The sequence below is a fragment of the Notamacropus eugenii genome, chromosome 2 (assembly GCF_028372415.1).
Source record: "Notamacropus eugenii isolate mMacEug1 chromosome 2, mMacEug1.pri_v2, whole genome shotgun sequence".
Taxonomy (NCBI): Eukaryota; Metazoa; Chordata; class Mammalia; order Diprotodontia; family Macropodidae; genus Notamacropus; species Notamacropus eugenii.
This window is the reverse complement of record NC_092873.1, coordinates 346,578,739-346,593,629: the sequence shown is the minus strand read 5'-3', so window position 1 is coordinate 346,593,629 and position 14,891 is coordinate 346,578,739. Positions and strand designations below refer to the sequence as shown.

Genomic DNA, 14,891 nt, shown 5'->3' with positions numbered 1-14,891 from the left:
AAAAGGATTAAGACTACATTGGTATTGGGCACTCCTGCTTTCAATGAAACAAAGACAAGTCCCTTTAACTGCAGAGGTCAGTCTTAAGTGACCAAGTGCTTGGGTGCCTGTGCTTGGACTCTAGTTCTAAAATCACATTTCTCTCTAGCCTCAGAACACAATCCCAGGCAGTTTCTCCCCAGCCCAAGGACGGTCTGCCCCAACAAAAACCATGATCTCCCTTCCTGATACAGTAACCAGCTATACCTATAGAATCTATTAGTTTGAACCAGCTGTGTTCTGGCTGAACTAGCTGTGTAATGGGTCATAATATTTACTACTAAATGACCAATCACATGTATCCTAGACTTGGAAGTGTGTATACTCCCTTACATGTATCTTGTCTAACAAGACACTGATGAGAGCAGCCTGAATATTACTTAGTCAGTCCTGACTCTTAGTGACATTTCAGGCCTAAAACCACACCTCCATGTAGCCCTACCTTGGGCTATTTTCCAATGAACTCTGGATAAAATACCTGCTCAGTAGATACTAAAAGTGAATGTTCCTTTAAGAATTAACCACTCCTTAATCCCACCCTGAATCACCTAGGCAGCATACTTGGCACATGTTATACTATAGGATATACTATATAAACTTTAATTGTGCCCCTCTAAGGTTGCAGGTTCCCTAAGAACTCTTGCTCCCTGAAAAGCATAATAAATCTTTACCACCTTGACCTCAAGAATGCTTGAGTCCACGAATTCTTTTCTAGACAGCCCATGGAAGGAACTCCAGTCTTGGAGTTCCTCTATCTTCCCAGTCCTCATCAACCTTACTAGGGTTGCTGACTTCAAGTCTTACAGAGTTATACTTGTTCTGTCTAGGCTTGTCAGTTCCTTAGTTTCTTTGCAAAGTCACCTTCTAGGGGTTTTATTTGTTCCCTGCTTCAGTTCCTAGAAGTTGGAACTGAAATCTTGCCAACTTCAGGTACCATTTACTTGAGATCATGTGACTCAGACCACCTTCATGCTTTCAGCTTCTCATTCAGTTCAGGTCTGGAAGGAAGAACTTTACTGAAGTTTCTGTTTGGCTTTACTGAAACTCTGTTTGATCTGGTGTCCTTTGTTAATATTTGCTGGGATCTTTTTCAAAGTTTTAAATTCATCATGTCCAAGGCTACAAGAGCCAATGAAAAGGACAAAGCCAGCTTCTAAGAGAAGACTCCCAGCTAAGCCATCCAGGACTGTAGCAGGAAAGCAGCAGTGGAATCCAGGCTACAGCAGAGACAAGACAAGGCAGGGCCTAACGTACCCCCATCCAAGAATGAAACAAGGACCAAGCCAAGTCCTGGCACAAAATTCCAATCCAGGAACTGAGGCAAGAGACATGAACAAAATGAGAAAATGAACCTAAATGCATGAAAATTATCTGGTACTGGTTAAATATGGTTAAAAAAATAGAAAAGTTAATCAATGGAACAAATTAGCTACACAAGACCCAGAAACAATCAAATATATTAACATAATGTTTGAAAAACCCAAGCACATCTATTGGAGTAAAGACTTCAACAAAAACTGCTAGGAAAACTCAGAAACAGTCTGGCAGAAATTATCTTTAAACCAAATTCCTATACCATACATGAAAATAAATTCCAAATGGATACAGAACCAAGATTTTAAAAAAAGATCATATCATAAAATAAATTAGTGGAATTATCTTTCACAACTATGGATAAGGGAAGAGTTCTTGACCAAACATGGAATAGAGAGGATCACAGGAGATAAAATGAGCAATTTTGATTACTCAATATTCAAAATATTTTCTACAAAATCAATGCACACATAAATAGAAGAAAAATTAACTTGGAAAAAATATTTTCAAGGTATACATAGAATAGGATGTGACCTATGACTACCATATGGTCAGTTTTCAATAGTAGAAAACAAGATATTCAACATCACATGCAAAAGTGTTCCAAATCACTAATGATAAAAGAAATGCAAATTAAGACAACTATGAGGTTTTAGTTCACACCCTTTAGACTAGCAAAAAGGACAAAAAAGGATGACAATTGCTAAAGAAACTAAGAGAAGGCAGGCAATGTTGGTGGAGCTACAAATTTTTTCCATTTTGGAAAAAATCTGGAATTATTCCAAAAGAGTAAGTAAACTATATCTCTCCTAATCCAAGGATACAATCAAATTAGGAGAGAGAGGACAGATATGAACAAAAATATTTATAGAAGTATCTTTGGTTGTAGCAAAGATTAAGAAACAAAGAGGGTGCCCAGCAATTGTGAAATGGTTGAATAAATGAGGGTATATGATAGTGGTAAAAAATATTTTTAACTCGTAAGAAATCAAGAAAGGAACAGTTTCAAAGAAACCTGAGAAGATATATATGAACTAACAAAGTGTAAAGTGAATGGAAATGAGAAAATTTCTATAACAACATTGAAAAAAACTATTTTGAAAGACTTCAGAACTCTCACAAGTGTATTGACCAATCCCAACACCCAAAGAATAACGATGAACAATCTCTCTGCCACAGCTTGACTGAGTGGAAACAAACCTAAGATACAGAATGAGATATATTTCTAGACATGGCAACCATGAGGATTTGTATTGATCAATCACTGCATATTTGTTACAAGTTTGGGGTTTTTTCAATGGAAAAGAAGGATGATGATGGCAACGATGTTGCTAAATGAGAAAAGAAAGAATTAAGAATTATTAAAACATTTAAAAGAAAATGCAGAAACAGGAAAAAAAACAGAACAAAGGAAATTAAGGAGAAATAAGTAGGGCAGGTTTGAAAGTAAAATACAGAGTAAATAGTAGTGGTGTGGTTCATTCAGACTCCAGGAATAACTTTGCGGAGGAATAACCAGGGCAAGAATCTCAGACCAATGGGAAGCCTACAATTCTGCCACTCAGAACCAACAGAGCTTTCCATTTAGCTGATAGAGACTAAGTCTAAAGCAGTCTACTGTTATTCATGCTCAAAACCAGGTTAGGAACTTACAGGGCTCAGAGCAAGAGGACCAGCAATCAGACTTTGCCCTGGATGAGAACACTCTGGAAGCACTGAAAGCATGCAGATTCCCAGCCTATTCCTGAGATCCTGGTACAATACAACACTCAAGAAAACAGAAATAGGATAGCCCAGTCTTTACCTCCAAAATGCCAGACCCCCAGCTGTAACAAGTTTGAAGTCAAGAAGCAGGAAGAAGAGACACAAACCCAGAAGAGAATGACTGCAAAACTACAAGTGAAGCCTCAAAGAAAAACACAACTTGGGCACAAACAACTATAATTCCTGGGAGAGATAAAGCAAGAGTTTAAAAATATTTTAATCAATGAAATGAAAGCATTTGAGGAAAGAAAGGCTAAAAAATAAATAAGAACTGTGAAAGAACTGGAAAAAGAATTAACAGCTTGGCACAAGAGGTACAAAACTTTTGCCCAAGCAAAAAACTTCCTGAAAGGTAGAAATGGACCAAATAAAAGCCAATGATCCCATGAGACGACAAGAAATATTAAAACAAAGTCTTAAAAGTGGAAAAATTTAAGAAGAAAACATAAGGTAGCTCAGCAAAAACAACAGACCTGGAAAACAGATGGAGAAGAAAAAAATTTAGGAACCACTGAATTCTCTGAACACCATGACCAGAAAAAGAACCTAGACATATTATTTCAAGAAATCATCAAAGAAAACTATCCATATCTCTTAGAACCATAAGTCAAAGAGGAAATATAAAGACTACACCACTCTCCTCCTAAAAGAAACAAAGATGAAAACTCCCAGGAACATCTTAGCCAAAATTCAGAGCTTCCAGATCATAGAAAAAATAATGCAAGCATCCAGAAAGAAAAAATTCAAGTATTGAGGAGCCATAGTCAGGAATACACAGTATTTAGCAGCCACTTCTATAAAGGAATGGAGAAGTTGGAATGCAACATTCCAGGAAGGCAAAGGGTAAGAACTTATAGTCAAGAATAACCTAGCCTGCAAAACTGAATATAAAGAGACAGTGGGAAAAAATGGATCTGAAATGAAATGGAGACCTTCCAAATATTCCTGATGACCAGAGATGCACTGTATAGAAATTTTAAAGTTTAAACAAAGGAGTTAAAAAAAACAAAAAGACTTTCCTTAAGTGCCTGTCATTGGCTAAAGAAGTTTATTCACTGGGAGTTTCCTATACTGATAAAATAACAAATCTGTACCTCCTCTCACCACCCCCTAACCATATTAATAATATATAAAGTTTAAAAGAAAGCAATATATGGAATTTATTATGTACTTTTTTGAAAAGCAAGTTTTAAGTAACTGATTCACAGTTTCATATACAGTTACTCTTTTTGCTTTACTTCATATACAGAAAGGATAATTTTTTGGAGCTGTTAAATACAGAATAAAAATAAATTAGAAACATCAACACCAACAGTGAAAAATTTTAAAGTTCTGCTTAATGAAAACTTTAGAAAACTGAAGATGAATTGTGCTACCTACTTCCTGGAAGAAAAGTGCAGAACCAGAAAAGTACAGAATGAGATTCATTTTCAAACAGGCCTAACACAGGGGTTTGGCTTTTTTTTAACTTCATTATATTTATTTTCCCAAGAAAGAGCTTTTATTTTATTTGGCAGCAATGGAGAGAGTCACATGAAAAACAGGGGAGATTTGAGAGTAATACCAAGAAAAAGTAAGAAAAGAAAGGCTATCACTGAAACATTAAAAATTATACAGAAGAGAACAGAAGATAGGAAGGATACAAAGACAATCTAGGCAGCGTTGGGATTATCTAGTAAATTTGATATGTACTAAAAAAAAAGTGCTGTACATAATAAAGACTTATATTGTCATACGTAATTCTTTTTCTCCTTTGTATGAGGAAATGCTCATATTTGTTTTGTCAAGTTTTCATAATAAAAAAGGAAAGTGTTTTTAAATGAAAAAAGAAAATTCCCAGTACAATGAAGAAATACTTTGGGTAAAGAAAACTCGAAGAAGTATGCCCAAAAGAAGAGAGTAATTACACACTGAGAACAAGTAGAACCTCAGCAAAAAAAAAAAGACTTGGCCACAAGGACTTTAAGAGTGGAAATGCAGCAAGAAATAAAAAATTAATTTAGAAAATTAGAAGACCAACTGGCTTACAACATAAAGCAGAAAACTTTACCCAAGTATTAGCAAAACAGAAAAATAAAACAAAGCAAGCAGAATAAATGAGGCAACAAGAAATAGTAGAACAAAGTCAAGACTAAAAAGAGAAGAGGTGAGCTGTCTCCTATTAAAAATGACAAATTACCTGGGGATGGGGGGGGGGGGGGGCGGGGTGTTACCACTATTAAGTACCCAGGAATGTCATAGCCAAAGTCCATACCTTACAGCATGCCAAAAAATCCTACTGCAGTCAAAAAAAGAGTTCAAGGGCCAAGGAACCATAGTCAAGATCATATAAGACTTCTACAAGGGAGAAAAAAATCCTCCAATTTCACATTCTTAAAAACAAAATGAAAAGACTTGCAACTTACAACTTATCCTGCAAAAGTGAGTATAGTGCTACGGGGGAAAAGATGGATCTTAAATAGAAGACCTTTCAAGCATTCTTATTTAAAAGGCTAGAGATGGCTAAAAATCTTTGAAATAAAACAAAGAAGATAAGAAAAACCTAGAAAGGTAAATATGTTTGAACAATTAGAAGGCTCTAAATGATGATCAGGTGCTTACATTCTAATTAAAAGGGGAAAAAAAAAGAGTCCCTTCAAAATCTCTCTTTTTAAATATCAAAGGAGATTAAGGAAGATTTGCTCTAAAAGTGAAATTTTATTTGGGACTTGAAGGAAACCAGGGAAGCAAGGAGGCAAAAATAAGGAGGGAAAGTATTCCAGGAATGGAGGATATGTAGAAAAAGACTGGCACCAAGAGATGGAGTGTATTATTTGTTGAACAGTCAGAAGGCCAGTTGTCACTGGATAGAAGAGTACATGGTGGGAAATAAAGTGTAAAAAGAATGGAAAGGTAAGGGAAAGGTGAAAACTGGACAGGTTACTAAGGACTTTTGAATATCAAACTTTGTATCTGATCCTAGAGATGATAGGAAATTACTGAAGTACGAGGAGGGTGACAGGGTCAGACCTGCACTTTTAGGAAAATCCCCTTGGGGCCTAAATGGAAGATGAACAGGAGTGGGAAGAGACTTGAGCACTTGAGGCTTGAAGAAAGCAGACTCACCAGCAAGAAACTCTGGATAAATTGCAGATATAAAATAAACCTACAAAATCACTGGCTTTTTTTATCACCAATCAAACTCAACATGAAGAAAAAAAGTAATTCCATTCAAAATAACCACGGAATGAATAATATATCTGGAATCTACCTCCTAAAATACACTCAAAACTTCCATGTATACAATTATAAAACAGTCATACAAAAATAAAGGGAGACTTATGCAATGGAAGAAATGATAATTGTTCATAGTTAGGTCATATTCAGGTTTGCCAAGCATTTTACCAATGTTATCTCATTTTATTCTCACAACACCGGGATGCAGGTGCTATTATTATCTGCATTTTGCAGATGAAGCAAGTGAGATAGGAAGAAGCTAAGTAACAGGGTCACATAGCTAGTGTCTATGGCCAGGTCTGAAGTCAGGTCTTCCTGCTGCACAGTTCAGTAATGTTATCTAATGTACTACTTACCTGCCTATCATCAGATATCAAATGGCAATACTACCTAAATTAATTTACCAATTTATTAGCATACCAAAGTATCAAGGGGTTATTCTGTAGAACAGGACAAAAGAACAACATTTCCTGTACTAGAACAAAAAGACAAGCCTATCAAAGTGGTACAAAGCAGTAATTATCGGATATTCTTTTGAACTGGTTAAAAAATAGAAAAGTTACTCATTAGAAAAGATTAAATATAAAATTCAGATGGACTGAAACATAGTGAATAACAAAAACTCCAACCTCTGGGGATAAGGAAACTACTGATGAAAAAAGCTGCTTGGAAAAAGTAAAAAAGAATGGGCACAAATTCGCATTAGGCTAATATCTCCTATCATGTGCCTAAATAAGCTTCAAACGGACTTAAATATAAAAGGTCATTCCATACACAAATCAGGAGCGTAGAAAGAGATAACCTTTCACTACTATGGATAGGGAGGAAATCCAGAACCAAACAAAGGATAGAAGTATTCAAAGAAGTTAAACTGGAAAACTTTGATTATATGAAATTGAAAAGCACTTACACAAACAGAATAAATACAGGTAAACTTAGAAAGGAAATAAATAAGCGGGAAGAAATTTTTCAGAAATTCGCTCCAAAACATCTGCTATTCAATATAGATGGGAAATTAATACAAATATACAAGAATAAGAACTGCTCCCCAGTAAACACTGAAGGTCAAAGTATACGTCCATCCTTCTCAAAAGAGGCAAGTCAAGCTATCAACAACCACATTTCAAAAAGTGCTCCAAATCATTAATAAGAGAAATTAAAATTAAGAGAACTATAAGGTTCTACTTTATATTAATCAGATTAACAAAGATGAAAAAAGAAAAAAACAGGAATTGCTGGAGGGGCTGAGGGAAGAGACACACTAATGGACTATTGATAGAACTGGGAATTGGCTCAATCCTTCTGAAAAAAAACATGGAACTATACCCAGTCACTAAACTATATATATTCTCTAACACATAAAGAAGTACTAGGTACACATCCCAAGTAGATGAAAGCAGAGGATCATGTATACAAATTATATGCAGTACTTTCTGAAGTAGCCAACAACTGAAAAAACTGGGTGCCCATCAAGTGAGGAATGGACAGACAAATTATGGTATATGAATACAATGGAACATTTTTCTGGAAGAACTGAAATTGTTTCACAATGCAAATGATTAGTAATGAATATAAAACAAGAGTTAGCCACACATCTCTACTCCTAATAAGGTAACAGGTTCCTATTGTTACATTTCATTGAGCTTTAGGATGACAATTCTGCCATACATGGTCATGCCACAACTATAGCACATGATCAGCTTGAGTTGCGAATGTAAAAGATCACTTACATTCAAACCTTGAATCTAGCACTAACAGCAGGATGACAAGCCATTTAACCTCTCTATGCCTATTACCTCATCTATAAAATGAAAGAATGGTATCACCTCGGATCACCTAGGTCCTCTCTAACCCTAAATCAATAATCCTATGACTATACCTATATAGTAGACTTCAGTGTATGAAAGCTACAACTAAGCCGGCTATTAAGACAGCAGTAGGACACATGTCCCTTGATGCATCACTGCAACTAGTTCACATGTGGCCAGGAATTCAAAGGTATGTTTGTGAAGTTCAGATTAGAAGACTCAAGTAATATTGCTCAAAATCATTTTTCCTTAAAAGGAGGCCTAAGGCACCTACTTAGCTCCCTATGCAATCTCCCTACCCCTACAGAGAAAAACTGAAAGTACTGTTAGGTTGAATCCATTCTGCTACTCCCACAAATGAGGGAGATGACTAGTTTTCCACTATAAAAATGGCTATAAGTATCCAGAAACTAGTTACTTCTACAAAAATTGATAAATCAAGAAAAAAATTAAATCTGCATTATCTAAAAATTTCTTTAAATCTAAATTTCCCATTAATTCAAAATTACTTTTATCATTTAAATAGAAATGAAATTTTAAAAATTATAAGTGATACCTGTTGCTGTTTAGTTGTTTCAGTCAAGTCTTCGGAGTTTTCTTGGCAAAGATACTGGGGTGGTTTGTCATTTCTTTCTCCAGCTCATTTTAGGAATGGAGGCCAACAGGATTGAGTGACTTGCCCAGGGTCACAGTGTCTGAGGCCAAATTTGAACTCACAAAGATGAGTCTTCTGGCTCCAGGTCTCTAGCGCTATATCCACTATGCCACCTAGCTGCCCTAAGCGATAACTGTACCACTGTCTAAACCCAAGACTGTACCACTGTCTAAACCCATGAACTTGTTACATGAGTAAATTGTTAACATTCCAACACTCTCCCTTCCCCCCATCCTTCATCTTTTCTCTCTTATTTGGTGATTTCATCAATTCCCAAGAACTTAAGTATGATAGTCTGAATGTCTCTCCTGAGCTCCACTCCCAAACCACCAATTGCCTACTGGACATTTTAAACATGATGTCACAGAGCCATCTTAATCTCAACATGCCCCAAACTGTTTATTATTCATTACCTATCCCCCCAAAAAAACACTCTTGCTCAAAACTTCCATATTTTTATCAGTTTCACCACTATTCTTCCAATCTCCCAAACTCAAAACTTCCAATTCATCCTCCATTCCACACTATTTCATTTCACATTGCAAACTGACTGCCAAATCTTGTCAATTCACAATTCACAAAACCTTTCATTTCCATCCCCATCTCATCTCTTATAAAGTCACCACCTCAAGCATGAACTTCTGCAATGGCCTCCTAAACTGGTCTAACTCCAATTGATGACCCCTGATCTAATCCATTCTCCACACAGCTGCCAACATGATCTTTCTTAGACACAGGTCAGACCACATCACTCCCCTCCTCAATAAGCACCAAAAGTTTCCTTTTGCCTCTAGGATTAAATATAAATTCCTTTGTAGAGCTTTTAAAGTCTTCACAACCTGTCCCTACCTTGCCTTTTCAACTTTATCATTATTTATTTATTATTATACCGGCTTTCTTATTTGTCCTTACCCATTGCATTCTGTCTCTATGCTTCTGCATGCCCCTCCTAGAACTTACTACCTGCTCAGTTCCATTTCACAGAATTCATTACGTCCTTCAAGACTCACCTAAGTACTATCTTCTACATGGAACTTTTCCAGATCCCTACAACTGCTAGTGCCTTCTCTCTCTAATCTACATTTTGTGCATTTTTAATTTATTCTGTAGATACTGACCTATGTAAATGGCTGGCTCACCACATGTAGGCTTCTTGAGGGCAGGGCAGGGTGCATTTCATTTTTATCTTTTTATCCCTGGCACCTAGCCCAGCATCTGGTACAAAGTAAGCACTTAAAAATGATTGTTAATTGACTGATTCCCCATTTTAAGTACCTTACATCACTGAATGGCACATATGGATCTTATTTAGTTAGCCCTTCTGGTAGGCATTGAGAAAAAAAAGAGATTGATAGCCTCCCTACTGAGAGCCAGCATACATATATCAGTTTGTTTCTTTATATCAAAGTGAGGGTCAGGCACGCTGATGGCAGCTTTATCACCAGACTTTTATCTCCATTGTTGGGATGGAGTTAAACCAATGACATGTGACTTGGCACAGGATTCCATCTGTACAGCGTTGGGGCATGAAAGCTTTTGTAAAGGACAAAGGAAGAAGGACATCCATAATGACCATTCCTCAGCCAAGCCATACTCAACTCTCTAACAAGGTTATTTCTCCAAAGACCAAAATGGCAACAGAATTTTAACATACTGTAGAAAATTACTGAAAAAACAAGTGGTCCATGACTCTTTTGAGGTCTCTAAGCTACTGATTTTCAACAGTAGTATGAACACTTGTACATATGATGTAACAACTTGGTCATTAAGTTTAAAGGTAGAACTAATTTTTAAATTTTCTAATCCATTCTACCACATTTAAAAAGCAAAACCTGACTATGTAGCTTCTTATGATTTAAATGAAAGAACTGAACACAGAATAATGGAAAATGGTTCCAAAACTGAATAAATATTTTTAACATCCTTGACAAGGGACAATGCAACTAACAATAAATGGTGCTCTCTTCTAGGAAGAAAATGAACTACCTAATATTAATAAGCAAACAGAAAATACCAAGATTAAAACGTATTAGGTCATTCTCTAATTCAAAAGAACATAAATGCCAAAAGCACACAAACTAAGAAAAAAGACCTTTACCTTAACGGGCATCCAAGTAGCATTCATAGTGTCCAGAATAATGCACACAAGATTAAGAAGTAAAAAGAAAATCTTGGTAACTCCTCTGGATCTAACGAGGACCAGCACTTGTAAAAATCTTTACTTTTCAAAAAGGATAGCTGAAACAGAAGATTTTTAAATTAAATACAAATCAACATTATCTGCAAACCCAATAATTTTTAAAAATTAAATCAGTTAAATTTCTTATTTCCTCAAACAGCCATTCATCTCATCAATTTGTTAAAGTACTAATACTCTGCAAGCCCCCTGTGTACATATGTATATACATTATATATGTTTATATTTGTACAAATGAGGATATATGTGATGAAAACAATTCTGGATTTAGAATTTGAAAATCCTGAATTCAAATTTTGACTTTTTAAAACTTCTACTTGTGACCCTGGCCAATAAAGTCACTTAACTTCCCTGGGCCTGTTTTCTCATCTATCAACTGAAGAGAGTTGGTTATCTCAGGAATTTTAACCTGGGATCTACAAACCACCAAGGCATACATGGATAGATATGAGAAGTATATATGAACTCTGATGGGGAAAAAATGTTTTTATTCTCACTAACCTCTAACTGAAATTTAGCATTTCCCTAAATCACTAATATTTTAAAAAATTATTCTAAGAAAGAGTAACAGACTGCCAAATGGGTCCATGACAAAAATAGATTAAGAATCTCTGGGCTAGCTAAATGGTCTCTACAATTCCTTTCTAGCCCAAGCATATACAGAGAGAAGGGGAAGGGGGCAAGTGATGAATCAGAATTCATTATCTGGTAGAGGACTTAAAGTTCATAATTTAGAAACAGAGTTTTTATGTATAAAGACAGTCACAATACTCTTAGGCCCTATGTACTCCAAGTATTTGAAAAATCGGCTGTTTATATTTTTGAATTGTAGATATGCCCTTAATATTTCTAAACAGTCTGAGTAAAATCACCAAACTAACTAGAAAGGGACTTAGTACCTCAATAACAATAAACATCTTTTGATCCTTTTAAACAGTACCCTTTACTTAGTTGATAAAAAATGAAGTTCCAGGATCGATTCTATTTCCAAAACAAACCTACATCTTTTCTAATCTGAGAATGTTTAAGTGAAAGGTAATTACTCTTCTAGATACTTTTCCAAAACCCAGCTGTAGTCAGTCCAGTGTCTGCAATGGGTTTGATTTTGCCTGGTGGCATGAAATGACCACAAGGTTCCCTCAAGTCCGGGGTCCCTGAGCCCAAGGGAAATTCCAATAGGAGGCTAAGAGCTTACAGGAGTTGGTGAGCCCCTCAAAACAAAACAGAATAGCACCCACTACTTAAATTTTTTTCCTTCATGTGGAAAAATAAGAAAATTAAAGGTTTCCACACACACAAATTGACTGTGGGGGTAGAGTTCTTCTGGCCATGCCTTCGTCATCACACCAGCTCCTGAACTTGGCATCACTTCCCATGGCTTGGGCTCATTTCCTTACAGTTCATGGCACTGAGTGGAGGAGGTGGGTCGGGGGCCAGCTCGCGTCCAGGCCTCCTCCTCCCCCATCAGCATCCCCATCCAGAGGCCTGGGGATGGGGCTGGGGGGGAGGGGGGGCCATGCCCACTCCAGCCCTGCTCTCCCCTCCCCTCTTCCAGGTGGTCCCTGGTCCCACACCTCACCTCCACCTTCTTCCAGCCCTCTGTCGGTTCCTCCCCACTACGAAGCCCATTGTTGCGGGAGGACCCCGGGAGGCCCTGGGCGGGGGGGAGGGGGCTACGGCCGTTGGCCTCGGTTTTCCGGGCCCCCCGCAGCCCGGCTTCGGGCCCCGCGCTCGCCTGGGCTCGGCCTGGCGCCCAGGGCTCCTTCGCCGCTCCCCCCCGCCATCCCTGGGGCCGGGCCGGCGGCCGCGGGGGCCTGGGCTCGGGGGCGGCTGCAGGGGGAGTGGGGCGGCGGGTGTGCAACACGCACTCACACGCACTCACACACGCACGCACACATACACACGCGTCCCCTCTCCCCCCCAGCCCAACCCGCTTCCCAGGCCCGCGCCCCTGCGGCCGCCCACCCCCCGGCTTCCCCCGCCCGCCCGGCTCCCCGGACCCCCCTCCCCTCCCTCGACGGCTGCCCCTTCATCTCGCGGGCCCCCAGACCCCCCGCTCCGCCACGGGCACCAGCGCCAACGGCGGCTCCCCCGGCCCCGGACCTACCTGCACGGCTCAACCTAGCCTAGAAGTGGGGGGCGGGGAGTTGTCCGCCCTCCTCCGTCTCTCATTGGCCTACCGAGGTCAGGGCCGGAGCTTCATTGGCTGCGCCCGAGCGTCCGTCAGGGTGGCGGGGCGTGGCGGAAGGGGGGGCGAGTGATGCTGGTGCCCGGGTTCTCTGGTTCTCTCTGTCTCTCGGAGTCTCTGTCTCTGTCTCTGTCCGTGCATTCGGGAAATGTTTGCTCAGAGAGGCCGGGAGGGGCCCGGAGGTGGGAAGAAGGAGATGGAGGGGTCCTGGCAGGGCTTCCAAGAAGCATCCCCAGTCTGGTCCCCTGATCATGCCCCCTCTTCGTTCCCCAGCACCACGTCTCCCCCTCCCACCCTAACGCCCCCCCCCCCCCCCCCATCTCTTGGTTCTAGAGCCGGGCAGCGACATGATGGAAACTAAAGCAGGGAGACCTTATAAAAGGATGTTGCAACAATTCAGCCATAAATCAGTGGGGGGAGGGGGAGAGGAGAAGGGGGGGGTGGACACTGTGGACGTGGTGAGATGACACTGCAGGGCTAGGTAGCAGAAATGTGGCTATATAGACCTACATGATATAGACAGAGATGCAAGGATACAGGAAGGAGAGGTAGGAGAAAGTGGAAGGATGATGGGGCTACTGGCACTGACAGGAAAACTGGGAAGTGCTCCTCCTCTCCCACGCCCTGCCAAGTCCCTGAGACTCTGCAGTATCTCCCATCTCAATCTTCAGACTGCCACCAGCCTCTTACTAATACCGGGCCTCATGACCACCTGCACCTCCTTCTCTCCCTCCTCCCCCTCCAATCCATCCTTCATACCACCGCCACACATGAATCATTGGTATGGGGGGATTTCTATACCCCAAACTCTCCAATGGCACCTATTGACTATGAAATAATATTCAAAACCCTCAGCTTTGTATCTGAGGGTCTCCACAATCTGACACCCACCCCCTACCTTTGAAGCTTTATCTTATACTACTCCACTCCATATGCCCTAAGCTCCAGACAAACTAAACTAGTTAACTCTAATACAACTTCCACATCTATGTTCATGCTCGCTATACATGGAGTGCCCTCTCACTGCCCCCAAAAGAAATCTTACCTATGGCTAAAAGTTCAGTTCAAATACCTCCACCAGGAGACCTTTCCTTATTGCCCCATCCCTAGGATTCCCGCTCCAACCTTACATAGCACATTATACTTTTTACATGCTTGCCACCTTTTCCATCCTCATTTGTTTCCTGGGAGGATCCCCTGTGGCAAACTTTTGGGAACAGATAGACAAGAGCTGCCCAGGGCAGATAAGCATGCTGAGGCTGTGATCAGCATCACTGGAAGGAACTCCCAAATGGATGTACAAATCCATTTGAGTATGGTTAATTGTCTATGTACCATATCCACCTGCTAAAAAGTAGGCTCCATTAGGGTAGGGAACACACCTAAATGGTGTATTTTTACAGTGCCTGATATTTCAGGGAATATTGGTTGAATTGTTATTGAAGCCAAGTCGACTTGGGAGTAAGAAAAGAAACAGGGAACTCAGAAAAGTAAGTTGTAAAAGAAACAGAAAATTGAATTAGAAGGGAGGAGATTTGGTTTGTGTTGGTTTGCTACAAATTAGTTGTGCAACTTTCTTCTTGGGACATCTCTGAACCTAAAGAATTGAAGTAGGAGATAGGAGACCTGAGTTCAGTCCTAGTCCTATGATATCTCCATGTGACCTTGGTCAGGTCACACATCTGGTGACTCTGTTTCCTCAAATGCAAT

At 39.6% G+C, this 14,891-nt stretch overlaps 1 protein-coding gene across 8 annotated transcripts in view; it reads right to left on the bottom strand.

Annotated features, from left to right (window-relative positions):
• Nucleotides 1–13,124, bottom strand: part of KANSL1 (KAT8 regulatory NSL complex subunit 1) — a 229,203-nt gene extending 216,079 nt beyond the window's left edge. For 3 of the 8 annotated variants that reach the window (XM_072645926.1, XM_072645921.1, XM_072645927.1), the window contains exons 1-2: nt 12,289–12,522; nt 10,895–11,034 (exon numbers count right to left, since the gene is read on the bottom strand). The gene's annotated coding sequence lies outside the window, so the exon portion shown is untranslated. Of the gene's footprint in view, nt 1–10,894; nt 11,035–12,288; nt 12,524–12,572; nt 12,936–13,100 lie in introns of those variants that run through there. The other 5 variants (XM_072645928.1, XM_072645929.1, XM_072645922.1 and 2 more) reach the window with 4 other exon arrangements.
• Between the last annotated feature and the right edge of the window lie 1,767 nt (nt 13,125–14,891).